We start from the raw sequence: 26,902 nt of genomic DNA on the forward strand, positions 1-26,902 counted from the left end.
TCTAAGGTCCTTTGACCTTGTTTGACCTAGGATAAATCTCTTGGCCATTTATTTGGTGTTTTGAGGAGGTTTTAGGTTTTTGACCAAACATAATTCAATTTAACTGCATTTTAATTTGATTTTTAATTGATTAATTGTATAGAAATTATATTGAGCCATTTTTATTGAGTTGTGAAGTTTGACTATGTGTTTGGGCCTTGGTCAACGTTGATTTGACTTTTGTTGGATTGAAATCATTGGATTTAGGGGATTGATGAAATGTACATTTTATCTCCCAAAATGAATGAATGATTTTAATTTGATAAAATTCCTCCCATGACCAATTTGTGTTTCTCTCATCTCCCCTCCCTTTTCATCTTCAATCCCATTCTCTCCCATCCTTTCCATTGACCAATGAAGTCTCAATATCCTAAGGCTAATTGACTCATCAATAACTTTATGTTAGATGAACCAGTACAAGTATGGATGAGATAGGTCCATCCTTTGATCTTTTTCTTTTTGTGTGTGGTATGTTTTAGGAGTATGGTTCATTATACCATATCTCTAACATGCATTAACACCAAAATTTCTATTGCCCGACCCCAGATAGTTGTGACTTCTACATAAGTCCAATTACGATTGCTTAAGATAACGCTAAATTTTGACGATAAAGGCATAGCATTCTAGTAAGTAAGATTGTAAGTCTCCTGCCTTTCATGGTATTATGTGGAAACTTGGCCTTTTTTCCTTCCATTGGAAGATGTCTTGGTTCAAGGATCCATGCTTGTGAATATAGGGTTGAGTGTTCTCCAAAGAATGACTTAATCAATTGAAAAGCAAAACATCACTAACATCTAATCAACTAACATGTGACTAACTTTTATTATTCTTGCTTTTAATTTCAAGTCATTTACTTTATACAATTTAAATTCAATCCATTTACCATTTCATTTGTCATTTACATATCATTTAACTTGTTTATGTTTATGTTATTTTCACTTTGCTCACTTGAGCCATATTTTGTGATTGTAAATATTTGTTTGTGTATCTTGTTTGTGTTTGTGGTATTAGAACCTTAAAATACCTAATCAACAAGAAACAAAACCTAAAAAAATGTTTGTGTGGACTGTTGGTTTGATATGAGCTTTTGGACTTAGAATTAGGGAACATTCCCTATGCAAAAGGACTTAGGCAATGCCAACATTTCTGAGACCAAGTTATTGTGATTTGAACTTTCATCTGATGCAAGTATCTACATGAATTCATCTTCTACATGGTCTTGATGCAACAATTACTTTGAACCTGTGTCTAATGCTTTATTCTGAGTCAATCAAGGAGTATGTCATCTGATACATGAGAAGAAGAAGACTATGAAGTTGCTTGCTTGGATGAGGCTATCTTTATTTGATTCCTTGCTCTTCATTTTGCTACTGTATTATTGATGTTACTTGATTTAAAGTACAAAGGAAAAGTGGGTTTCTATATGACATTCTTGTCTGTTGGTTTGCATCCCATTGGTCATATTTTTCAACTCTTAACTTTTAAATTTCTGCTTAGGATTAGTCTTTTCATCTCCTCCCACTTCTTAAATTTAAAATCTCTCCTCCCTTTCAAAAAACTTCTTTGCTTGTGATTTATAAACTCAAACCTTATTGCAAATTAGAAACTTTGGCCTTATGCCATTGCATTTTTAAATTCTTTTCTCAATCAAACTTGTAAATGAATCTAATCATATTGACTTAATATTTAGAAAAGAAAAAAAAGAACTAACACTCATTCAAACTTTTTGGCCCTTTGTGCCTCTTTTAAACTTAACCTTTTGCTAAAAATAATCCACTCATTTTGAAATTGATACCACGAACTACAAGGTTTTGATCCCTCATTTTAATGTTGGTACATAGGCACAAGTCCGAAGGTCTTATCAAACACAAAAATATAATTAATGAATTCTTTTCTCATCCCCATACTCTATTTATTGCAAACATCTTTTATACCAAAAACACATACATACATAAAAAGGGCTCCCTAGGAGTACCTAGGACACTTTGGGTGCTAACACCTTCCCTCTGTTTAACCAACCCCCTTACTTGTAATATCTGACATTTTATTAGTTTTGATTTGAAAACTTCTTATTTTGTTCGTACTTTTCCCTTCTCCTTTGGAAACAATAAAAGCGCGGTGGCGACTCTAGTTTTATTGACGTTAAGTTTAACCATAGCTTAATGGTCATAAATTTACTGCTACAAAATTTAAGTGGAGACTCTACTGGGGAGTAGTCCTCAGTGGGTTTAGCCTACTTTTTTATGTGTATATATTTGTATATTTGATGTTTGCATATTTGTTTGTATGATATAATCTGCTTGTTGTGCCTGGTGATCTCTGAGTGGTGAGATAAGTTCTAACCCGAACTTGAGTGCAATTAAGATACGAGGATGGTATAGTCATGTTCAACTTGTGTGGAGTAGTCCTTAACAAGTTGGCTTGAGACCCATCTACCTAGTGGAGACCCTTTTGGAGTTACTAATGTCACACAAGTCATTTGTGGTTAGACATTTCTTTCTATGATTTGGGGTCCGAGAAGCTGAGGACCGTAGAACATTTAACCCAACTTGGCCTATTTAGGACGTAGTGCGGAGACTGTTCAGGTGTAGACTTGATAACAATTGTTACGCGATACTACACTCAGACGAGTTTCTCTTAAGAATATTATGGGTTGATGAGTCAGTCATCCTAACCTATAATATCCGATAGATGGAATTAAGACTCTGGGAACTTTTTAGAACATGATCTATAAGTTTTATCCTTAGTACACTCCTTTGGGATGGTTCTTAACCTGACTCCATGCTCGTGACTCACAACAAACCCTTTGATTCTTGGTTGATCTAATCAAGTCTTGTCAATATCAATGGAACTTGGGTGTTGATAAGGTGAAAACCATAATCCACCAAAATGGATGATTGATCTTGACAATGACTTGATTCATCCCTTGACCTTTGTTTGTTTGCCTTGTGTGTGATCCCTTATTTATGATTGTTGCATTCATGCATTCATGCGCATCATAACATTCATCACACGAAAAATAACTTCAAGGAACTAAGGTTTTATTTGCAAATATTTTCAGACCATGGATTGTGGATGAAGGAACACTAAGAAGTATGATTTCAGATGCCCTGATTTGAAAGAGCTAAGGAAGTTATCATCTTTTGTATTAGATCCTTTGGACTTCAAGAGACGTCATGGGAAGCTTTTATCTGTGTTATCTACTGATATGGTTGAAGGACTTTTGAGTGTGTTGGTTCGGTTTTATGACCCTCTCTACCGTTGCTTCACATTTCCTGATTATCAGCTTATGCCTACGTTGGAGGAGTATGCCCATCTATTGGGAATACCTGTTTCTGACAAGGTTCCTTTTAGTGGATTGAAGGAGATTCCCATATCTCATATTATAGCTGAAGTTCTTCATCTGAAGAAGTCTGAGACTGAGGCTCATTGGGCGAAGAAAGGAGGAGTGTTTGGGTTGACTTTTGAGTTCCTTATTGGGAAAGCTACTGTCTTTTCTCAAGCCAGTAGCATGGACGCTTTTGAAGCTATCTTTGTATTTCCCATCTATAGTTTAGCTTTGTTCCCTAACATTGATGGTTTTGTTGATGTTAACGCCATTAGAATCTTCTTGAGTGGGAATCATGTGCCTATTCTATTAGGTGATATGTACTTCTCGTTGCATTTGAGAAATTCTAAAGGTGGTGGGACTATTGTGTGTTGTGTTCCTCTTTTGTATAAGTGGTTTATTTTGCACTTGCCTCAGACGCCTGCTTTTGTGGAGAACAAGCAATGTCTACGGTGGTCTTAGATACTTATGTCTCTCACTAATGATGATATTGTTTGGTATGAACCTGCATTGGGTAGCTTGGACATTATTGACAATTGTGGTGAATTCTCTAATGTGCCTCTTATTGGTACACAAGGAGGAATCAACTACAACCCTGCTTTGGCTCGTCGACAACTTGGGTTCCCCTTGAGAAACAAACCTAATAACACTCAATTAGAAGGTCTTTTCTATCAATAGGGTAAAGATCCCCAACATTTGAAGCAGAAAATTATACATGCTTGGCATAATATGCATAGGAAAGGAAGATTCGAGCTTGGTCTGCACAACTGTGTAGCTTTGGAAGCTTACACTACTTGGGTGAAGAAGAGAGCTTTGAAATTGAAGATGTTGTATGCTTGTGAGAGACCTATGTCTATGGTTGTGGTTGAGCCATCAACTCTCCCTAACCAAAATTTAGAGGAGTTGGAAGACACGCTCGCCAAGATGAAGCAAGAGAGAGATATGTGGGAAGAGCGATTCCATGCGTTAAGCCGAAAGCATGAGGAGTTGCAACTTGAGTCTAAGGACAAAGATGCGCTTATTGAACTTCTTGAAGACCGAGCAATGAAGAGACAGAGGGAACCAAATGGTCCATCTTCCTCTAGTGTGCCTCAGTCTTCCGGTGCTTGGAAGAAGATTGTTGACCAGCTTGTCCTTAAAAAGGCTCAGATGAAGATATCCTTTGAGTCCGAGATTCGATGCATCCTAAGGAAGTACACGCCTGCAGCCAGATCATCTGACATCATTGCTAGGGGATCCTTAGGATGATTAGTTTCCTTTTCTATTGTACTTATACTTTGGTTTCTGAAATCGTACTCAGTGTAATCCTTCCAAATTATATGAATAAAAGATATTTTTATGGTCAATCAAATTGTTACTATTGTTATTATATATTTGTAAATAAAATAGTATGTTCCTTGAAAATTAAAACAAACAAAAAAATTTCATTTCATGCATCATTTGCATAATAGGTTCTCTTCTGCCATATGTCTTGTTGATTATTCTTCAGTGCTTCAGCCAAGCTGACTCACCGATACAACACTCGCGCCAATCAACCCAGAATTATGGAGCACTTGGAACAAGAGAACAGAGAGTTGAAGGATGAGATTGCTTGTCTGACTGCTATGATGGAGTCTGTTCTTGCTGCGCAGAATCAATCTTCACCAACTCCTGCAACTCCTCCTCCTTAAAGGACTATCATCTCAGAGGTTGCTACCTTAACTATGCTTGTTGCTGCTACTCAATTTGGTCAATCTATGCCTGCTGGATTCCCATGGGGAATGCCATCGAATTTTATGCCTGAAGGGTTTGCGCCTACATTTGCTTATATGTCGGCATCTAGCCCGATCATGTCTGTGCCGCCTCCAGTTGTTCATACCTTGCCTCGTGTTGAGGATACCATCTACCATTCTGAGCCATCTGAGGGCCCGAATGTTTAAGGTAAAATGGATGAAATGAAGGATCATTTTCTTGAACTACGCAAGGAATTGAATATATTGAGGGGAAAAGACATATTTGGTAAGAGTGTTGTTGAACTCTGCTTGGTACTAAATGTGAAGATCCCGATAAAGTTCAAAGTCCCTGACTTTGAAAAGTATAAGGGAAACACTTGTCTACTAAGCCACCTTGTTATGTATGCCAGAAAAATGTCAACTCAAACTGATAATGATCAGTTATTGATTAACTACTTTCAAGACAATTTAACTGGCGCCGCTCTGAGATGGTACATGGGGCTAGATAATGCAAGTGTTCGCACGTTCAATGATTTAGGGGAAGCTTAGTGAAACAATATAAGTATAATGTGGACATGGCGCCTGATAGAGACCAGCTGAGGTCTATATCTCAAAAGGACAAGGAGACATTCAAAGAGTATGCCTAAAGGTGGAGAGAGCTTGCCGCTCAGATTAATCCCCCATTGGAAGAGAAGGAGATGACGAAGATTTTCCTGAAGACCATGAGTTCGTTTTATTACGAAAGAATGATTTCCAGTGCCCCTAGTGACTTTATCGAAATGGTAAACATGGGGATGAGGTTAGAGGAAGGAGTCCGAGAGGGATGTCTATCTAAGGAAGATGTGTCTTCTAGTAAGAAATATGGAAGTGGTTTTTCTAGAAAGAAGGAAGGAGAAACCAATGTAGTATCTGTAGGGAGGAAAAGGATGCCTCATGTCAGAAGAAAACCGCAACCGCGTCAGCATCAACATTAAGTTTCATCAGTTATCCCAGTATTTTCTAACAATCAATCAGTTCCAATTCAACAACAATGTCAACAACAACCGTAACAAAGAGCCAATAACTACAATAACACCAATAATAATCAACAACAACAAAATTTTGAAAGGAAGAAGGTCTCTTTTGACCCTATTCCTATGTCATACGCTGAACTTTACCCATCTTTGGTTCTCAAGAACCTACTCCAACCAAGAAATCTGCCACAAATTCCAGAATCACTTCCATGGTGGTATAAGCCCAAACTCCGTTGTGCCTTTCATCAAGGAGCTCCCGACCATGATATTGAGAATTGTTACCAATTGAAGTACGAGGTCCAGAAACTTGTGAAGAGTAGGATGGTGTCCTTTGAGGACCATGCGCCGAATGTGAAAGCCAATCTGTTGCCTGCTCATGGTAATGCTTCAGTTAATATGGTGGAGGGTTTCCCAAGAAATTTCCGGGTCTTCGATGTACGACGTATCCGTAGGTCCTTGGTGGATATGCATAGGACTTTGTGTTTGATCAGTGATTGCAAGCACGACCGTGATGGTGTTGCAATTTACAGTGTAAACCCTCGAGGATGCATCATCGTCAAGAGAGATATTCAAAAGTTGATCGATGAGAATGTAATCCAGATTCAACAGTCAAGGGATATAGATGATATTAATGTAATAGTACTAGTGTTTAAGACCCCTGAGCGGGTAGTCATCCAGTTTGACAGCAGCAGTAGCAACAACGTCAATAGATCGGTATCACCGTTAGTAATACGGTTAGCAGGTCCCCTCCCATATGCATCTGATAGAGCTATTCCTTACTAGTATAATGCCACCATGGTGGAAAATGGTCAAGAGGTCCCATTGCCTACGAACAATTCTGTTGTGAATATAGCTGATATTGCGAAGGTGACCCGTAGTGGTCGTGTATTTGGCCTAGTCTTTCCAAAGGATGTAGAAGAGGATACAGTCGATAAGAAGGTTGATGTACCTGCAGTAAACCCAGTTAGTGCTCCAACCTGTCAGTCTAGTGAATCCAGCAAGACAAAGCCTAATGATAATGATGAGGTACTGAGATTAATCAAGAAGAGTGAATTTAATATGGTGGAGTAGTTGCTCCAAACTCCTTCGAATATTTCAGTGTTGTCTCGGCTAATGAATTCTGAAGCACACAGAGACGCATTGCAAAGAGTGTTGGAGCAAGCTTATGTGTAGCATGACGTAACTATGGATCAGTTTGACCACATTGTGGCTAACATTACTTCTTGCAAAAATATATGTTTTTGTGATGAAGAACTTCCTGAGGAAGGCATAAATCACAACCTGGCACTACATATATCGATGAACTGCAAGGAGGATGCATTGTTAAATGTGCTAGTTGATACCGGTTCTTCTCTGAATGTGCTCCCCAAGTCAACTCTATCTAGATTATCCTACCAAGGCGCCCCAATGAGTTATTGTGGCGTGATTGTTAAAGCTTTTGATGGTTCTCGCAAGACTGTCATAGGAGAAGTGGACCTTCTAGTGAAGATAGGTCCGAGTGATTTTCAAATTACTTTTCAAGTAATGGATATCCACCCGGCCTATAGTTTCTTATTGGGAAGGCCATGGATTCATGATGTTGGAGTTGTAACATATACTCTACACCAGAAACTCAAATTTGTGAAGAATGGCAAGCTTGTCATCGTTAGTGGAGAGAAAGCGCTCTTGGTGATCCATCTGTCATCTTTTACGTATGTGGAAAATGAGGAGGAGGTTGGGACTCTGTTCCAGGCCTTGTCCATTGCTGAAGTAAATAAAACTGGGGCACCCATGTATTCTTTCAAAGATGCTCAGAGAGCTATTGAGACAGGTAGTACATATCAGTGGGGCCGTATGGTAGAAGTCTGCGAGAACAAGAATAGAGCCGGATTGGGATTCCAGCAAGGGCCGTCTAATGTCAAAGCTGAAGAAGTGCAACCGAGTTTCCATAGAGGAGGCTTCATCTATGATAATGAACAACACTCAGCTGCTACGATCGAAGGCGTTGAAGATGAAGACCGCACCAACCTTGTGATGTATGGCAAGACTTGTAACAATTGGGTTACTGTTGATGTTCCTATTATTATCCATCGTACTAAGTAATTTGATTTTTTCATTATTTTAAGAAAAATCCTTCTCCTATGCCTAAGGGAGAAGTGAACATTGTTAGGCATTTTCAATTATCATTAATAAAATGCAATTTTATTTCATCCACATCTATGATGTTTTATTTTTACTTTTTTCCTTTCTGAAAATGGTAATCACAAAAAAATATAAATAAATAATAATATTCCACCTGCATAATATTTGGTCACAATTCACTTCTCTAAAATCAAAATATCAAATCATTATGCAGGTTGGTTTCCAAACCCATTGAATACAATGATCGTACTCCCTCTCCAAACTTTGATTTCCCTGTGTTTGAGGCTAAGGAAGAGATTGATGAAGAAGTATCTGATGAACTATCTCGTTTATTTGAGCACGAGGAAAAATCCATTCAGCCATTTGAAGAACAGATTGAGCTAGTCAACTTGGGTTCCAAAGATGATGTGAAGGAAGTCAAGATTGGGTCTCAACTGTGTCCAGAGGTTAAGAAGGGGTTGATTGATCTTCTTCGAGAGTATTCAGATGTGTTTTCTTGGTCCTATCAAGACATGCCTGGTTTGGATTCTGAGATTGTGGAGCATAGATTGTTGTTGAAGCCAGAATACCTGTCGATCAAGCAAAAATTGAGGAGGACTCGCCCTGATATGGCAGTGAAGATCAAAGAAGTGCAGAAGCAGATTGATGTCGGTTTCCTTGTTACCACTGAGTATCCATAATGGGTGGCCAATATTGTGTCGACTCCTAAGAAGGACGGAAAAGTTTGTATGTGCTTCGATTATAGAGATTTAAACAAAGCTAGTCCGAAAGATGATTTCCCTCTACCACACATTGATATATTAGTAGACAGTACAGCTAAATTCAAAGTCTTTTCGCTTATGGACGGATTTTATGGTTATAATCAGATTAAAATGGCCCCCAAAGATATGGAGAATACCACATTCGTTACACCCTAGGGAACATTCTGTTATAGAGTGATGCCTTTCGGTTTAAAGAATGCTGGTGCAACATACCAGAGAGCTATGACTACTCTTTTTCACGATATGATGCATAAAGAAATTGAAGTATATGTTGATGATATGATTTCCAAATCAAGTGATGAAGAAGAACATGTCGAGCATTTGTTGAAGTTATTCCAGCGTTTGAGGAAGTAGAAACTCCGCTTGAATCCCAATAAGTGTACATTAGGTGTTTGTTCTGGTAAGTTGTTGGGCTTTATTATCAGCGAGAAGGGTATTAAGGTTGATCCTGCCAAGGTCAAAGCAATACAAGAGATGCATGTGCCCAAAACTGAGAAGTAAGTCAGAGGTTTTCTTGGCTGATTGAGTTACATCTCGAGATTCATATCACATATGACTGCCACATGTGCGCCTATCTTCAAGCTTCTTCGGAAAGATCAGTCTTGTGATTGGACCGAAGATTGCTAGAAAGCTTTTTACAGTATTAAAGAATATCTGCTTGAACCTCCGATTTTGTCTCCGCCTGTTGAAGGAAGACCTTTGATCATGTATTTGATTGTGCTTGATGAGAGTATGGGCGGTATTCTTGGTTAGCAAAATGAAACCGGAAAGAAAGAATATGCTATTTACTACCTCAGTAAGAAATTCACCGACTGTGAGACTCGGTATTCTATGCTTGAAAAGACTTGTTGTGCATTGGCTTGGGCTGCTAAGCGTCTTCGTCAATATATGTTGAATCATACCACTTGGTTGATACCCAAAATGGATCCAATCAAGTACATTTTTGAGAAGCCTGCTTTAACTGGGAGGATTGCCCGTTGGTAGATGTTGTTATCCGAGTATGATATTGAATACCGGTCTCAAAAGGAGATTAAAGGTAGTGTCTTGGCTGACGACTTGGCTCACCAACCGATTGAAGATTACCAGTCAGTGCAGTATGATTTTCCTGACGAAGAAATCTTGTACCTGAAGATGAAAGATTATGATGAACCATTGCTTGAAGAAGGGAAAGAACCTGGTTCCCGTTGGGGCATTGTATTTGATGGAGCTGTTAATCAGTATGGTAATGGAATTGGGGCAGTGATTATTACTCCTCAAGGCACTCATTTTCCTTTACAGCTAGATTGACTCTCAAGTGTACGAATAACATGGGTGAGTATGAAGCTTGCATTGTGGGGCTTGAAGAGGCCATTGATCTCAGAATCAAGTATCTTGACGTCTATGGAGATTCATCTTTGGTTGTGAATCAAATCAAAGGTGAATGGGAAAAAAATCAGCCCAGTTTGATACCATATAGAGATTATGCGAGGAGGATTTCAACTTTCTTTACAAAGGTTGAGTTTTATCGTATCCCTCGAGATGAAAACCGAATGGCAGATGCTCTTGCAACGTTGGCTTCAATGATTACGGTGAAATTTTGGAATGAAGTTCCCAATTTGACTGTGATGCGTCTTGATAGGCCAGCTCATGTGTTTGCTGTTGAAGAGGTCAAAGATGAGAAGCCGTGGTATTATGATATCAAGTGTTTCCTCCAAAGTCAGATTTACTCGCCTGGGGCATATTTGAAAGATAAGAAGACTTTGAGAAGATTAACTAGCAACTTTTAACTAAATGGTGATGTGCTTTACAACAGAAACTTCGATATGGTTATCCTCAGATGCATGGATAGACATGAAGCAGACATGTTGATGACTGAAGTCCATGAAGGTTCCTTTGGTACTCATTCCAATGGACATGTTATGGTTAAGAAGATGTTGAGAGCGAGTTACTATTGGCTGACAATGGAATCTGATATGATTGGTATGATTGAGTCCAAAGCTTCGAACGAACATTGTTTCATTCTGGTGGCTATTGATAACTTCACAAAGTAGGTTGAAACACCATCGTATGCAAATTTAACCAAGCAAGTTGTTGTAAGGTTTATCAAGAATCAAATTATATGTTGTTATGGTGTGCCAAGTAAGATCATTACTGATAATGGATCTAACTTGAACAATAATATGGTGGAAGCTCTTTGCAAAGACTTCAAGATTGCACACCATAACTCTTCTCCTTAGAGACCTAAGATGAACGGGGATGTTGAAGATGCAAACAAGAATATCAAGAAGATCATTCAGAAGATGGTTGTGACCTACAAGGATTGGCATGAGATGCTCCCATTTGCTTTGCATGGGTACTGTACGTCCATCCGCAATTCAACAGGGGCAACCCCTTTATCGCTTGCTTATAGTATGGAAGTTATGCTCCCAGTAGAGGTTGAGATCCCATCATTGCGTGTTTTGATGGAAGCCAAGTTGACTGAAGCTGAATGGGGTCAGACCAGGTATGACCAGTTGAATTTGATTGAAGAGAAGAGGTTGATTGTCATGTGTCATGGTCAGTTATACCAGCAGAGAATGAAGAAAGCTTTTGATAAGAAGTTCAGGCCTCGTGTATTCAGATAAGGTGATCTTGTGCTCAAGAAGATTCTATCTTTCAAACCAGATTCTAGGGGAAAATGGACTCCTAATTATGAAGGCTCATATGTTGTCACGAGAGCCTTTTCAGGCGGTGCTCTGATCTATCAACTATGGATGGTGAATTGTTCACTCATCTTGTGAATGTCGATGCAGTCAAGAAATACTTCTCCTAAAAAAGAAAAGAACAGCTCGCTAAGTTGACAACCCGAAAGAGCGGCTTAGGCAAAAAATGAGCATCTCGGTGGATTGAAAACCCGAAAGGGCGATCCAGGAAAAAGTTAGAGACATAAAACAGAAAAGTTTATCCCGATAGATTGAGTACCCCACCTTGGGGAAATTTATGCAAAAAATAGGGATTTTGGCAAGTAACTGCACTTGCTTGATCTTTAGTCTGAGAACACTTTCGAGCAAGTCATCTAGTTCTGATTCGTCATCTTCAACCGAAGCCAAGATCACAGTGGATATTGAAGTTGGTAGAATGATTAGTGATCATTGTATTCAATGTATCCCTTTTTCCATGTAAATTACCATTTTTCAACTTTTGTAAAGATCTATGGAGTCTTGTCATTTACAGGCTACCATTCTATTAAATAAAGTTTGGCTTTTCATCCAATTATTTCTACTCTTATTTATTTTTCAGCTAAATAGAATTAAGTTTTATGATGATCATTTTAAAATTGAATTTAAAAATCAAAAAGCATCTTTCTTAAAATAATAAAAGAAATTACTTTTAAAGAGCAATCGATTTCATTAAGAAATATCAACAGCAGTCTGAGAACAGATAAGTCTTAAAAGGCGAAGCATTGTTCGTCTTCCCGAAACAGTTGGTTCAACAATTCAGTCACACCAGCCGAGTTTTGCGATCGCCTCCCCAACTGAGTTGTAAGCGCATATTCTCAACGGTTTGCATAGATTCAATACAGACTTTTATTCCCCTCAAGTCGCCAGCAAAGTTCTCTCCCGATCCCCACCGACAATGTTGACTCTTGAACAAGTACTTCTGGTCTTCTGCGAGGTTGTCTCCCATTTAATATGGTGTTGACCTAAAATTCCCCATAGAGTTGATGATTCAAATCCTCAGCAAACTTGTTCTCTTTCCCCAGCCAGGGTCGAGCCTTTGAGATGGATGATTTATGTCTATCCCCAACTCTTTTTCTCCAGTCGATGTCTCCATCTGTCGAGATTAACCGAGTGTTGAATCGATGATTCATATCAATGACATTTTTATCCTTCGTGATTTTTTTGTCAGCATGATCATCAATCATATATACATATACATATACATTCATATATTTCATTATGCATTATTATCGGATTGGATTCCTTGTTCCTCTGCTATGGTGGTGTCCTTTCCCCACGCAAATTTGGTACATCTGTCCTCCTTCAATGGTAGAGTGTCATCTCATTAAGAAGAAAGAATTTAACCTTTCTCATTTCCCCACTGAGTTATTTCCTCGTGGATAATTATTATTTCAGCTTCCTCCCCAGTTGATTATGTGGATGGAACCACTCCCCCTGAGTTATAATCTTATTGGGTCGAGTCTTTGTTTGACAATTTTCTTTTAGTCCCCTGAGAATCTATTACCCAGTAACTGGTAATATTCTTCTCGATTTTTGAGTACATTATTTTTTCCCAGTACCCGGGAAATTGTAATTTACTTCCTTTTGTTATCCCCAGCGGATTCGTTTTACGTTTCCCCAGGAAGTCTATCCTTGATATGTTCATCATAACCGATGACGGATATCCTCTTTATGGTTTTCTACCCAGTAAAAGGGTAGTTGTAATTCCTATTTGCTTTCCCCAGAGAGTTAGTCCTTGATATGTTCATCCTAATCGATGACGGGTTTCCTCCTCTTTCTTCGGTCTTCTTCCTAGTAACCGGTAGTTATAAATCCTGCTTTCCCTTGCAGAGTCTATCCTTGATATGTTGATCTTCATCGGTGACAGATATTCTCCTTTTGGTATTCTATCCAGTAACTGATAGATATAATTCCTATTTCTCCCATTTGAGTCTATCCTTGATATGTTCATCTTAACGATGACAGATATTCTCTTTTCGGTATTCTATCCAGTAACTGATAGATGTACTCCCTACTTTTCCCCGACAGTCTATCCTTGATATGTTCATCTTAGCCGATGACAGATATTCTTCCCTCTGAGTCTATCCTTGATATGTTCACTTTAACCAGTGACGAATATTCTCTTCCTTTGGTGTTCTGCATAGTAACTGGTAGTTGTAAATCCCATTTGATATATTCTCCAGCAGGTTGTTCTTGCCCAGTAACCGGGAATGAATACACCTCTTGTTTTCCTCAGCGAGTCATCGTTGATATGTTTACCCTAACCGGTAACGGATATCCTCCCTGTCAGATTATGTTATCTCCATACCCAGTAGCCGGTAATAAATGATATATTTCTGGTACTCCTGTGTTGAAGATCATTCTTCCCCAATTGAGTTTGATTCAGGTAGTTTAGTTTTATTCTGATATACCTGATTCCCCTGCGGATTTTCTTTTTATCCCCGGCTGAGTCCTTCCATTGATTTATTTTCATGGAATCCTCTTATGTCTCCAACAGTTTTTAAGTCGTAGCCTGGTATACACACAACCTTTTCCCCCCAGAGTCTCTGTCTTCCCAATGAGTTTTCCTTACGGAATACATTATGCTCCTGCGGACTTTCAATCTCTCTGGTTTCTTTTTCTTTGTGGCAATATGTCTCTAAGGGACCAAAATTGGTTTCTATTATTGTTATTTAAGTCAATTCTACTGAGTCGATACGAAGATTTTAACCTTCATCTCCTCAGCTAGAACGTCCTTAAATAGGGGCAGCTGTAAGACCCCAATTTTGGCCCTAAGATCCCTCATGCTCTTTCATCATATGCATTGGCATTGGGATCACACCTTGACATCCTCCTTACCTCTCATTCATTAGGTTTGCATTGGGAGAGATCACCAAGTACATTTTGATTGTATCATACTTTGTTTTTCATTATTTACTAACCAAAAAACCAAAAATATGTCAATGTATAGTTTGTTGCTTTTGTAGGTAGTGTGCATGACTCACCTATGCTCCATCAAGTTCATATATAGGGTTTTAGACCCTCAATGCAAGGAGCACAATCAAGAATTAGTTCACATTGGCTCTAAGCATCATATATGGATCCCCATGATCTTCACATGTTATTTTGATCAATAAATCATCAGGAGTTTGGAGTTTGTTTGCCTTGGAAACTCTAATTCATCTAGGTATCTTGTGTGACTTCTTCAACACGTTTCTTCAACAATTGATCAAATATTTCAAGGGATACTTCATATTACATCATACTACACATATATGATCCCCCATGAGTCCCAAAAGTCAATAGAATATCAAGCTAGCAAGATTGTTCATGGTGGTTGGCTAGAGAAAGTCAACTAGTCAAAACTGGGGTTCCCTAGACCCTATCTCCTACAATTTTTGTCATATGAAAATGATTCCAAGAGAAACGTTACTCAAAAATACATTCCAAATAACTTTCATGTTGAAATTAAGACCTAGTTTTGCTTGGCAAGTCATTTTTTATGGTGAAAGATTATAGGTCATTTTGTTTGAACCCTAGTTTGGAGGTCAACTTCCCAAGACCATAACTTGCTCAATTTTTATGAGATGAAAGCCATTAAAATTCCATGATCCAACTCAAGATGTCTACTATAACTTTGATGTTTGGAGGAAGTTCAAATTCAACTTCTAAATACAGGTGCCAAAAGGAAACAATATAGGTCATTTTGGGCCAATACCTTTGAACAAGTGATTTTCCTCAACTTCTAATATGCATAACTCCTTCATGCCAAATCCAAATGAGGTTAAATTTGTGACTACATTTAATAGGTTTGAAAGATCTATAACTTTTATTAAGTAACGTTTCTCATTTGAAGTCCATAGTAAAAGTTATTCAAGGTGGAAGAAGTGAATATTTGACTTGGGACTTAGAAAATTTTCAAATATGTTTGATATCCCAAACTTGCACCTCAAAATTCACCATGATCCAAGCTTCAAATGAAAAAGTGTTCAACACGAAAGTTGTTCCCTTTGATCTTACCTTTCCAAAAAGTCCAAAAGCATATCATTTGGCCAAAGGATGAAGTACTTGTACAAGGGTGCAACAAGAAGAACCATTTGGATGATTTCCACTTCCACTTTTCATACCCGATTGCATGGCTTGACAACATGATTTCAGCATGGGTTAGACTCAATTTTGGACCTAATTGTATCACTTGATGGGCCTATCACACGCCCGTGCAAGCATGCAAATAGAATTTCACATTTTTGCCAAATTTGGAAGTGTGTAGAAATCAATCTCATGGCCTATAAATAAGACCCTCATTGCTCAGAATTAAGGACCTGATGCCCAAGGTTTGAACCTGCAATCCCAAACACTCACCATTGAAGGACAAGCTTGAAGATTTTCTTTGAAAATCGAGTTTTAAATCTCCATCTGTTTTGAGATTGAAACTCCAAAAGTTCATACCTTTCATTGATCCTAATCACTTCCAACAAGCATCTAAAGCAAGGCCAAGCATAACTGAAAGCAAGATCATGCCAATCTGAAGCTCCATTGAAGGTGAATTTTCAGAATTTTCATCTCTTAGATTCTCCACCATTCTTGTTGATTTTTGGTTGTCTAAAGTCCTATAAATGTAGGCAATAAGATTGAGTTTCTTTGAGGTCAAATTGAAGCAACTCAGTTCATGATCCTCAAAATTCAAATCCTTGTATCTTTTTATATACTTGGAATTGGAGAAAATTAAGGCCAGATTCATGCTCCTGAGCATTTTTCCTTCAAATTAGTGTATTCATTTTTCATTTTCCATTAAATTGAGCTTGAACCAGACCGGTGGTGCTCACCGGAGAAGATGACCGGAGTTATGGCTCCGGTGGTGCGCTGGATCAATCCAGGCCATCTGATTTGGTTCTCATGTTCTAATCTCACACGCCCAATCTGATTACCACGCCTGCAACGTGTTTGACTAAGGACCTTGTGGAATGCGTGCTCCTGGCCATCTGATCTGCCACCTCAATTAATGAGGGAAATCAGATGGCCCTTGTTTTTTTTGATTTTTTGATTTTTTTCATTTAATTCTTTTATTTTAATTAATTCATATCAATTTCATTTTTAATCCAAAAAATATGGGACTTTCACCAAAAAATTTCAAATACTTTCCTCTTTCATTTTCTGAATCAAAGTTATTTTTTGGATTAATTTTGATACTTTTCATGATTTAATTGTTTTTGTGCATATTTTTAATTGTTAAAAAATACTTCTGACTTTTCAAAAATTATGAATTTTTTTGTCTAAGGTCCGTTGACCTTGTTTGACCTAGGATAAATGTCTTGGCCATTTATTTGGTGTTTTGAGGAGGTTTTAGGTTTTTGACAAAACATAATTCAATTTAAATGCATTTTAATTTGATTTTAAATTGATTAATTGTATAGAAATTATGTTGACCATTTTAATTGACTTGTGAAGTTTGACTATGTGTTTGGGCATTGGTTTTAGGGGATTGATGAAATGTACATTTCATCTCCAAAAATGAATGAATGATTTTAATTTGATAAAATTCCTCCCATGACCAGTTTGTGTTATTCACCTCTACCCTCCATCTTCATATTCAATCCCATTCTCTCTCATCCTTTCCATTGACCAATGAAGTCTCAATATCCTAAGGATAATTGGTTCATCAATAACTTTATGTTAGATGAACCAATACAAGTATGGATGAGATAGGTCCATCCTTTGATCTTTTTCTTTTTGTGTGTGGTATGTTTTAGGAGTATGGTTCATTATACCATATCTCTAGCATGCATTAACACCAAAATTTCTATTTCCCGACCTCAGATAATTGTAACTTCTACATAAGTCCAATTATGATTGTTTTACATAGCGCTAAATTTTGACCCTAAAGGCATAGCATTCTAGTAAGTGAGATTGTAAGTCTCCCCCTTTCATGGTATTGTGTGGAAACTTGGCCTTTTTTCCTTCCTTTGGAAGATGTCTTGGTTCAAGGATCCATGCTTGTGAATATAGGGTTGAGTGTTCTCCAAAGAATGACTTAATCAATTGAAAAGCAAAACATCACTAACATCTAATCGACTAACATGTGACTAACTTTTATTATTATTGCTTTTAATTTCAAGTCATTTACTTTATACAATTTAAATTCAAGCCATTTACCATTTCATTTGTCATTTACATATCATTTAACTTTTTTATCTTTATATCATTTTCACTTTGCTCACTTGAGCCATATTTTGTGATTGTAAATACTTGTTTGTGTATCTTGTTTGTGTTTGTGGTCTTAGGACCTTAAAGTACCTAATAAAAAACAAAAAACCCTAAAAAATGATTGTGTGGACCGTTGGTTTGATATGAGCTTTTGGACTTGGAATTAGGCAACATTCCCTATGAAAAAGGACTTGGCCAATGCCAGCATTTTTAAATTCTTTTCTCAATCAAATTTGTAAATGAATCTAATCATATTGACTCAAGATTTCGAAAAGAAAAAAAAGAACTAACACTCATTCAAACTTTTTGACCCTTTGTGCGTCTTTTAAACTTAACCTTTTGCTAAAAATAATCCACTCATTTTGAAAGTGATACCACGAACTACGAGGTTTTGATCCCTCATTTTTGTGTTGGTACGTAGGCACAAGTCTGAAGGTCTTGTCAAACACAAAAATATAATTAATGAATTCTTTTCTCATCCCCACACTCTATTTATTGCAAACATCTTTTATACCAAAAACATATACACACATAAAAAAAGGGCTCCCTAGGAGTACCTAAGACACTTTGGGTTCACACTGCAAATCACACAACCATCATGAAATAAAAAGTAGTAGATGCATTCAAACAAAAATCCAAGGCTTGCATTAGATGAAGGCTCAGTTTACAATAGTTCAGTCTCAAAATGTTGGCATTGGCCAAGTCTTTTTTGCACAGGGAATGTTACCTAATCTTAAGTCCGATAGTTCATATCAAGATCAACAGTCCACCAGAATTTTTTTTTGGTTTTTTTTGTTATTAAGTATTTTAAGGTCCTAAGACCACAAACAAAACCAAAATGCACAACCGATATATACAATCACATGATATGGCTCAAATGAGCAAAGTGAAAATGACATAAACATAAACAAGTTAAATGGAATGTAAATGGCAGTGAATGATAAATGACTGAAATTTAAATTGCATAAAGTAAATGACTTGAAAGTAAAGCAATATTAACAAGAGTTAGTCAAATGTTAGTCAAAAGTTAGTCAAGTGTTTATGGTGTTTCTTAATTGATTAAGTCATTCTTTGGAGAACACTCAACCATCCATTCACAAGTATGAATCCTTAAACTAATACATCTTCCATGAGAAGGGATCCAACTTGGATAACTCAACAAGTATGCCACTAGCTCTCATGAAAGGAAAAAAGGTCAAGTTTCCACACAATACCATGAAGAATGGGAGACATACAATCTCACTTACTAGAATTCTATGCCTTTAGGGTCAAATTTAGCTCTATGTTAAGAAATCGTAATTGGACTTACGTAGAAGTCACAATTATCTGAGGTTGGGCAATAAAAATTTAGGTGTTAATGCATGTTAGAGATTTGGTATGAAAAATCAAACTCCCTACAATATACCACACACTAAAAGAAAAGATCAAGAGGGAGGGACCTATCTAATTCATACTTGTATTGGTTCATCTGACACAAGGTCATTGATGAACCAATTAGCCTTAAGACATTAGAGATTTCATTGGTCAAAATGAGGGAATGTGAAAGAATAGGGATGAAGATGAAGAGGGAGGGGAAGATAGAAACACAAATTGACCAAGGGAGGATTTTTGTCAAATCAAAACCATCCTTTCATTTTGGGAGATGAAATGTACATTTCATCAACCCCTTAAATCCAATGGTTTTGATCTAACAAAAGTCAAATCAACCTTGACCAAGGCCCATATAGAAAGTCAAACATCACAAAACCATAAAAATGTCTCAACATAATTTTTAAACAATTAATCAATTAAAAATCCAATTAAAATTGAATTATAATACATTTTAATTTGGTCAAAACCTAAAATCTCTTCAAAACATCAAATAAATGGCCAAGAGATTTATCCTAGGTCAAACAAAGTCAAAGGACCTTACACAAAAAATTTCAAGATTTTTGAAAAGTCAGAAGTAATTTTAAACAATTCAAAATATGCATAAAAACATTTAATTCATGAAAAATATCAAAATTATCCAAAAAATAATTTTAGTCCAAAATATGAAATAGAAAAATATTTAAAGATTTTTGGTGAAAGTCCCATATTTTTTGGATTAAAAATGAAATTAATATGAATTAAACAAAATAAAAGGATTAAACATAAAATCCGAAATTAAAATAAAATAAGAAAAAACAAGGGCCATCAGATCTCCCTCATTAATTGAGGTGGCAGATCTGATGGCCAGATGCACGTGTTCCATGGTGGTCATCAGTTAACGTGTTGTATGCGCGGTAATTCAAACCAAAGGTCTAGATTAGAACATTCAAACATGATCAGATGGCCAGGAGGTGTGCCAGCTGTATCGGGAAATTCATGATCATTAAGCTATTGACAAGCTAAAGATGATTAACAAGAGTCGCCACCGCGCTTTTATTGTTTCCAAGGGAAAAGGGAAAAAGTACGAACAAAACCCAATTAGTAAGAAGTTTTCAAATAAAAACAAATAAAAATCAGAGACCACAGGTAAGGGGGTTGGTTACACAGAGGGAAGGTGTTAGCACCCAAAGTGTCCTAGGTACTCCTAGGGAGCCCTTTTGTGTGCATATGTACTTGGTATAAAGTGATGTTTACAAACAAATAGATTGGGGGGGATGAGAAGAGAATTCATTAATTATATTTTTGTGTTTGACAAGACCTTCGGTCTTGTGCCTACGTACCAACATAAAAATGAGGGATCAAAACCTCGTAGTTCACGCTAGAAATTTCAAAGTGAGTATGTTGGTTTTAACAAAAATTAAGTTTGAAAGGCACAAGGGCCTAAAATGGTTTGAATGAGTTAGTTCCTTTTGGCTTTTTTTGAAAGTTTAAGTCAAATATAGTTAAGTTCATTCACAAGTTTGATTTAAGAAAATGAAGTTTGAAAATGCAATGGCATAAGGCCAAAGTTTCTATCTTTTTTGAAAGTGGTCAAAGTTTAGAACAAAAATAGTTCACACAAAGAATGTTTTGAAAATGGAGGGAGAGATTTTGAAATTAAAGAAATGGGGAGGAGATGAAGAGACTACCCTATGTACAAAAATTTAAAAGTTTAAAGTTGAAAAGATCTGACCAAATCAGAGCAATCCAATAGACAAGTATGTCAATAGAAACCCAGAATTCCCTTGGACTTTTAGAATCAAGCAACACACAAATGCACAATCATATCAATCTTGAAGAGCAAAGGCATCAAATAAAGATGGCCTCATCCAAGCTTATCCACTTTAATGATCTTCTTCAAAAGAGCCTATGTAGCAGATGAATTCCACAAATCACAGGTTTAACATGACAGCTTCACAATGATCAATTTTGCAGATGAATCTGGAGAGATCTAGAATGATGTATCAGATGAATTCAAACTTGCAAGTTCTTGGTTCTTCAGCAAATTGGCATTTGCCAAGTCCAATAGCAAAGGAATGTTGCCTAAATTCTAAGTCCAATTGGGGCAAGATCAAAACAACAGTCCACTCAAAAGTCTTTTAGGGTTTTTGTTATTATTATGTATATTAATGGTCAAAGACCAATCAAACAAACAAAGCAACAAAGTATATCACACAGTATGGTCCAAGTGGACAAAGTGAAAATTGAATAAATATAAACAATTAGAATGATATGTACAATGACAAATGATAATAGAACTATAAAAGTAAATTGCATTAAAAATAAAAGCTTGAAAGTAAAAGTTAATGGTTAGTAAGTTAATAGTTAGTTTTGTTTTGCTTTTTTAATTTCAAGACATTCTTTGGAGAACACTCAACCCAATTGCCACAAGCATGGATCCTTGAACCAAAAACATCTTCCAAAGGAAGAAAAGAAGGCCAAGTTTCCACACAATACCATGGAAGAGGGGAGACTTACAATCTCACTAACTAGAATGCTTATGCCTTTTGTGTCACAAATTTAGCGCTATGTTAAGCAATCGTAATTGGACTTATGTAGAAGTCACAACTATTTGAGGTCGGGCAATAAACTTTTAGTGTTAATGCATGTTGGAGACATAGTATTAAGAACTATGCTCATTAAACATACCACACACAAAAAATATGCATAGGTGTGGCCTAATCTCATCCATACTCATGTTAATCTTTTAATCAACTAGCATTAGGACTTTGAGATGTCATTGGCCAATTGAAAATGAATGGATGAAGAAAGGGAATTAGATGAAGGGGAAAGGGATGAATGAGATCACAAATTGGTCAAAGGAGGACTTTTACCAAATTAATATTATCCATTCATTTTGGGAGATGGAATGTACATTCCATCAATCCCCTAAATCCAATAATATTAATTTGACAAAGTCAAATCAACCTTGACCAAGGCCCAACAACAAATGAGAAACTCAAATAAGCCAATCCAAATGGTCAACACAATTAAAAAATGGCATTTATTCAATTAAAAATATTAAAATAATGCATAAAATTAAAATATGTTTTGTCCAAATCCTAAAATCATATCAAAACACAAAAATAAATGACCATGTGATTTATCATAGGTCAAACAAGGTCAAAGGACCTTGGTTAAAAAAATTCATAATTTTTGGACACTTAAAAATATTTTTAAACAAATAAAAACAAATGAAAAATCAATTAATTCATGAAAAATATTAATAATGATCCAAAAAAATAATTTTAATTCAGAATATGAAAGAGAAAAATATTTGAATTTTTTTGGTGGAAGTCCCATATTTTTTGGATCAATATTAAATTTATTATGAATTATTTAAAAAAAATGGAATTAAATGAAAAATCAGAAAATGCTAAAATACGTGGACCATCAGATCTCCCTCATTAATTGAGGTGGAAACTCTGATGATCCACAGCGCGCGTTCCACCAACACGTGAGTTAACTGCGCTGCAAACATGGTAATCAAAAGGCACGACTGAGATTAAAACATGAGAAATGGATCACACAGTTTAGACCAAAGAAAACTCATCACCGGAGCCAGAGCTCCGGTTGTCTTCTCCGGCGAGCTTCGCCGGACTGGTCAATATGAACCATCACCAAAATTTCAAACAGGGACATGATTTTAAAGAGAAAACATCACTGAGCACGAATATCACCTCAATTTCTTCCAATTCCAACTATATTGAGAGATATGTGGAATTGAAAAATGAGGTTCATGATCTGAGTTGCTTCGGTTTAACCTCAAAGCAACTCAAACACCTTGCCTACATTGGTAGGACTTCAGCCAACACAATAATCAATAGAATTGAGTGAGAAACAAGGAGAATCGAAGAGATCAAATTTTCTGCAAATTACCTTCAATGGAGGTCTCAGCTGGCTAGATCTTGATCTGAATCATGCTTTGCTTCACTTCAATTGCTTGCAAAAGAGGAATGGAAAGGCTTAGAATCAATGGACTCCTGGAGAATTGAATTCTAAAACAGTGGAGATTCAAGCTCAAATTCAACTAAAATTTTCAGGTTTATCCTCTTAAGGTGAAGGGTTTTCTGTGGGGATTCAAAGTTGGCGCAGTGTGTGTGTTAATTCTGAGCATAAGCAACTGTATTTATAGGGGAATTGGATGATATTTGCACATTCACCTTTACTTTCCAAAATTGGCAAATGATGCAAGCATGGCGCATGGGCGCGCATAGGCCCATGAAATGATTGTTTGAAAGTCCAAAATGAAGTTCAGATGCATTGGAGATGGATTGGATTGCAAGACAATTGAGCATTGTTGTTTGAAGTTTGATCCATGACACATGATACCGGCCTGTTTAAGCCATGCGCAGCCAATGCATTTCTCATCCAAAATGCATGAGTTTTAGCTCTTTGGAAAGGTGAGATCAAGATGAACAAGTTTTATGTTGAACACTTTTTCGTTTGGAGCTTGGAACTTGGAGATATTTGAGGTGGAAGTTTGGAAATATTTGACATATCAAATTTTTTCTAAGTGTCAAGCCATATGTCTCAATATTCCACCTGCTTAACTTTTCATAGGAGCTTCAAAGGAGAAAAGTGTCTTCATAAACGTTATATCTCTCTCAGTGACCTTCAAAATGGTCACCAATTTCATTTTATTTGGATTTGAAATGATAGAGTTATGCATTTTTTAAGTTTGGAAAAATCACTTGATCAATGGTATAGGTCAAAAGTGACCTATAATGTAGCCTCATATCACATGTACCAAGAAGTTGAATTAGCTCCCACTCCAAACATAAAAGTTGAATTAGACACATTGAATTTGATTGTGAAACTTGGAAATATTTCATCTCATAAAAAATGAGCAAGTTATGGCCTTGGGAAGTTGACTTTCAAATTAGGGTTTAGACAAAATGACCTATAATGTTTCAACATAGAAAATGATTTTCCAAGCAAAACTAGCTCTAGGTCTCAACATGAAAGTTGTTTATAATGTCATCTAGAGTAAGTTTTCTCTTGGGATCATTTTAATATGGTGTAAATTGTAGGAGATAGGGTCTAGGGAGACCCAGTTTTGATCAAATGAATCCATCTGGCCAACCACCATCAACCAACTTGCTAACTTCCAATTCTCTTGACTTTCTTGGCTCATGGTAGATCATATATGCATAAGATGATGAATTTTTAAGTGTCCCTTGATAAATTTTTCCAAATAGTGAGATAGCTTGCTGGAGAAGTTACTCAAGATACCTAGTGAAACTAGGGTTTCCAAGGCAAATCACCCTCAAACTCTTGAAGCAAACTTGATTAATATAACATGTAAAAGCAACTGGGACTCATACATGATGCTCATAACCATTCTTAAATTAATTCTTGGTTGTTCTCTTTGTTCATGAGGGTCTCAAACCCTAGATGTGAACTTGATGAATCAATGGAATCATGCCCCTCCTAAAAAAAAGTTAGACAAATGAAAAGACATATTTTTGTATTTTGGTTAGTAAAATGATAATATACAAGTATGATACAATCACAAAGTGTTTGGTGATCTCTCCCAAAACCAACCCAATGAAAAGGGGTAAGGAGGATGCTAAGGTGTGATCCCAATGCTAATGCTTATGATGAAATTGCATGAGGGATCTTAGGGTCAAAATTGGGTTCTTACACCAGCACACCACCGGAGATAGAGCTCCAGTCATCTTCTCTGGTGACCTCCACCGGATTGGTCCAACTTCATCTCAATGAAAAATGAAAAACAAGGACATTATTTCAAAGAGAAAATGCTCAGGATCACAAATTTGGCCTCAATTTTCTCCAATTCCAAGTATATTAAAAGATTCAGGGATTTGAATTTTGAGGATCATGAACTGAGTTGCTTCGATTTGACCTCAAAGCAACTCAATCATGTTGCCTATATTGGTAGGACTTCAGCCAACCAAAAATCACAAAGAATGGTGAATAATTTAGAGAGAATAGAAGAGATGAAAATTCTGGAAAATCACCTTCGAGGGAGCTTGAAACTTGCTTGATCTTGCTTCCAATTGGCCTTGGCTTGACTTCAGAAGCTTGCAGAAGTTGAATTGGATCAAGGAAAGGCTAGGATTCTTGGAGTTTCAACTTCCAAACTGAACTGAAATTGAAACTCGATTTTCAATTGAAAACCTTTAAGATTTTCCTCTAATGATGACGGTTTGGATTGCAGGTTCAAAGCTTGGGCAAGGTGTCTATATTTCTGAGCATGAAGGGTCTCGTTTATAGGCAATGCAATTGGTTTCACACCCTTCATTCAAAATTCCAAAAATAGTAATTCACCTTTGCATGGATGCATGGGCGTGTGATAGGCCCATGAAGTGATGTAATCAAGTCCAAATTTCATCATGTGAAATGCTGAAAGTGTGTCATGTGATCATGCAATGGTAATTGGAATATGATCATGAAATTTATCCAAATGAAGCCTTGTGAAGAACCCATGCGCAAGTCCTCCAATTCTTGGCAAAATGAGATGATCGTGGACTCTCTGGAAAGGTGAGATCAAGGGGGACAACTTTCATGTTGAACACTTTTCCATTTGAAGCTTGTATCATGATGAATTTTAAGGTGGAAGTTCGGAAAATCAAACATATTTGAAAATTTTCAAAGTACCAAGTCAAATGTTCACCTTTTCCACCTTGAATAACTTTTTCTATGGGATTCAAATGGAAAATGTTCCGTCATAAAAGTTGTAGCTATTTCAAACCTCTTCAATTTCATCACAAATTTAACCTCGTTTGGATTTGGCATGAAGGAGTTTTGCATTTTAGAATTTGAGGAAAATCACTTGTTCAATGGTAATGACCCAAAGTGACCTATAATGTTTCCTCTTGGCACATGCTCTTGCAAGTTGAATTTTAATTTCTTCCAAGAATAAAAGTTGGAGAAGACATGTTGAGTTTAATCATTAAACTTGAATGGCCTTCATATCATTAATTTTGAGCAAGTTATGGTCCTTGGAAGTTGACCTCATAACTAGGGTTCAAACAAAATGACCTATAATCATTGACCATAAAAAAATGACTTTCCAAGAGAAAATAGCTCTTGACTTCAAAATGAAAGTTGTTTTTAATGTCATAAGGAGTAACTTTGCTCTTGGGATCATTTTTGTATGAAAAATATCGTAGGAGATAGGGTCTAGTGAACCCCAGTTTTGACCAGTTGACTTTCTCTAATCAACCACCATGAACCAACTTGCAAACTTGAAATCATCTTGATCTCTTGGACTCATGTAGGATCATATATGTATAATATGATGTAATATGAAGTATCCTTTGAAATATTTGATCAAATGATGAATAAACTTGCTGAGGAAGTCACACAAGATACCCAGATGAATTAGGGCTTCCAAGGCAAACAAGCTTCAAACTCTTGATGAATTCTTGATCAAAATGATATGTGAAGGTCATGGGGATCCATATGTCGTGTCTAGAGTCAATGTGAACCATCTCTTGATTAGTATCCTTGCATTGAGGGTCTCAAACCCTAGATATGAGCTTGATGAGGCATAAGTGAACTCACACACTACCTACAAAAGAAGTAAATTATATATTGACATATTTTTTTTGGTATTTTGGTTAGTAAATAATGAAAAACAAAGTATGATACAATCAAATGTGTTGCTGACCTCTCCCAATGCAAATCC

Source organism: Lathyrus oleraceus, chromosome 2 (assembly GCF_024323335.1).
Source record: "Lathyrus oleraceus cultivar Zhongwan6 chromosome 2, CAAS_Psat_ZW6_1.0, whole genome shotgun sequence".
NCBI classification, from domain to species: domain Eukaryota; kingdom Viridiplantae; phylum Streptophyta; class Magnoliopsida; order Fabales; family Fabaceae; genus Lathyrus; species Lathyrus oleraceus.